Genomic DNA, 3,131 nt, shown 5'->3' on the forward strand with positions numbered 1-3,131 from the left:
CCACTGAGCCACCGGGGCTGCCCGAATAAATAAAATTTAAAAATATATATATTTAGTTTAATGAAAATAATTGTTGTAAATATGTTTAGTAAATCAAAGCCAAATCTTGAAACTTTATATAATAAATATAACATAATAATTGTCTGAGTTTTATGACCCCAGATGACATTAGTAATGACAGGAATTTGTGGGAAGTAAAAGCAAAACAAAACACACAAAAATAAAACTCACTTCACTGTTAAATGGATGACCTAAGAAAGTAATTTTGCTCTTCCTATTGAGCACCAGGGAAATGTAGGTTCAGGGCTACATTTAATGAACTTAAAGGTAATCACTACTAGAATTAAGAACCACTTTCCAAATTACCACTAAAGAAAAGAAAACAGAATCACAAAGCAAATGACAAGACAATGTAGAAAATAGCAAAGAAGCCTAAAAAGAGGGTATGAAAAAGATTCCAGAAATAAAAACAAACACATCGTTTCTTGCACTGATTATAAATGGTTTAAGCTCTGTAATACAAAGATGTTCACGTCGGGCTAAAAATAAACAAAATATGATCATGTGCTGCTTAAACAGGACAACCTAGAACATGACCACCCAGAAAGGTTAAAATTAAAAGGGTGAATCAAGACACACCAATCAGGGATGCCTGGGTGGCTCAGCAGTTAAGCGTTTGCCTTCAGCTCAGGGCGTGATCCCAGAGACCCAGGATCGAGTCCTGCGTGGGGCTCCCTGCATGGAACCTGCTTCTCCCTCTGCCTGTGTCTCTGCCCCTCTCTCTGTGTCTCATGAATAAATAAATAAAATCTTGGAAAAAAAAAGAAAGACACATCAATCAAAGGTGAACAAAAGAAAGCATCAGTAGTGATATCACTAAACAGAGGACTCAAATACTCATACTCAAAATGAGTATTTATCAAATACTAGGATGAGGGAGAACTTTACAAGCTTAAAACAATGAAAAATATCTCAAAGATCTTTCATAAGGAAAAAGTTCACCAGATTTCACTACATAAACATTTAAAATGGTTGAATTGCTAAAAGCAACACAGTCAGTTGAAAAGATACATAACTAACAGAAAAATATTTTCCACAGATGTAACATGGAGTTAATATTTTTCATATTAAAAAGTTTATGCATGGGCATCCCTGGGTGGTTCAACGGTTTAGCGCTGCCTTCAGCCCAGGGCGTGATCCTGGAGACCCAGGATCAAGTCCCACGTCGGGCTCCTTGCATGGAGCCTGCTTCTCCCTCTGCCTGTGTCTCTGCCTCTCTCTTCTCTGTGTCTCTCATGAATGAATAAATAAAATCTTTTTAAAAAATTAAAAATAAATAAAATAAAAAAGCTTATGCAAATCTCTAAGAAAAATATTAAAGATAGGCAATTCAAAAAGAAAGACACTGACTCAGTCAATCTAAATCAAAGAAATTAGACACTCAATGAGATTACTTGTTTTTCCACATTAACTGTGTTATTTATTTATTTTTAAAGTTTTATTTATTTCAGTAGTCTCCACACCCACTGTGGGGCTTGAACTCACCACCCTGAGATTGAGAGTAGCATGCTCTTATGACTGAGCCAGCCAGGTGCCCCTGGCATTAGTCATTTAAAAAATCCTATCGAGAGCACTGGAGGAAATATAAATTGGGATCTTGTTAACTGGATGTGATTCCAGCACAAGACCTCCTGTACTTTTAATATTCACTCCTGTGCTCGCTTAGGCAGAGCATATACTGAAACTGAAATGATACGGAGAAGATTAGCACGGCTCCTGCACAAAGGTGACACACAAATCCGTGAGGCATTCCATATTTTTTTTAAAAAGTTCATTCTTTTTAAAACAATAACTCCACCTCTGGGAATCATGCCTATGGACAGAATCAGAGCTGCCCAAGCCAATGTTTATGAACGAAGATTTTTCAGAAAAAAATTCCTATAGTTGGTATAATTTTGAGAGAGCCAGAATATTAAATGATGGTGGAAATTTATTGCATTTCATTTCATTTCATTTCATTTCATTTCATTTCATTTCATTTCATTTCATTTCACTTCTTAGCGACAAGGTCTTACTATTGTCCAAGCTGGAGAGCAGTGGCTATTCACAGGGGCGATCTCACTACTGATCAGCACAGAAGTTTTGACTTGCTCCATTTGGGACTTGGGCTGGTCCCCTGCTCCCTGGGGGGAGGTCACCATATTGATGCCGAACTTAGTGCAGACACCCTATGGGCATAGTTCACAGCAGCCCAGAGCTCCTGGGCTTGGGATTTCCTCTTGCCTCAGCCTCCTGAGTAGCTGGGACTATAAGGAGTCCCCCATTGTGCTCAGAGATGGTGGAAAATTTTTAGAAAAGTGTGGTATATCCATAAGGCCAAGCATTCTGAATCATCAAAGTTATATTTGAGAAATTATTGTTAAAATAATGTGTGGTATAATGTTAAGTTTAAAAAAAGGTATGTCATACTCTATAAACTGGATACTCAATTGCATATGTGGTATCGCCTCAACTAAATTAATAGTGTTTGCCTTTGAGTAATGGGATTAGAGGCTGTTGGTTTTTTTCTGTTTCAGAATACTTTTCTGTACTTTGCCAACTTTCTACACTGAGCACAGGTTTCTTATATAATCAGAAAAAAATCTGAATAGTCTCTTCAATAAATGGAGTTGGGAAAACTGGATATTCACATGCAAAAATTTATATTGTACGCCTATCTTATACCATATATAAAAATTAACTTAGATACTTTAAAGACTTAAATGTAAGACCTGAAACCATAAAACTCCTAGAAGAAAACATGGGGGAAAAGCTCCTTAGCAATGAATTTTTTGGATAGAACACCAAAAGCACAAGCAACAATAACAAAAATAAACAAGTGGGACTACATCAAACTACAAGGCTTCTGCACAACAAAAGAAATAAACAACAAAATGATAAAGCAACTTATGGAACGGGAGAAAATATTTGCAAAACATTATTTGATAAGGGGTCAATATCCAAAATATATAAGGAGGTCATGCAACTCCATCGCATAAAAAAACAAATAATCTGATTTAAAAATGGGCCAAGTACCCAAATAGACATTTTCCCAAAGAAGACATACAAATGGTTCTGAGGTCCATGAGAAA

At 36.4% G+C, this 3,131-nt stretch overlaps 1 non-coding gene across 1 annotated transcript; it reads left to right on the forward strand.

Moving 5' to 3' along the window:
* Positions 1-1,716: 1,716 nt before the first annotated feature.
* LOC129518910 (U6 spliceosomal RNA) lies at positions 1,717-1,821 on the forward strand. Its single transcript, XR_008666247.1, has one exon. It is a non-coding gene; the product is annotated as a U6 spliceosomal RNA (small nuclear RNA).
* The last annotated feature ends 1,310 nt before the right edge of the window (positions 1,822-3,131 follow it).

This window comes from Nyctereutes procyonoides, unplaced genomic scaffold (genome assembly GCF_905146905.1).
Source record: "Nyctereutes procyonoides isolate TBG_1078 unplaced genomic scaffold, NYPRO_anot_genome, whole genome shotgun sequence".
Taxonomy (NCBI): Eukaryota; Metazoa; Chordata; class Mammalia; order Carnivora; family Canidae; genus Nyctereutes; species Nyctereutes procyonoides.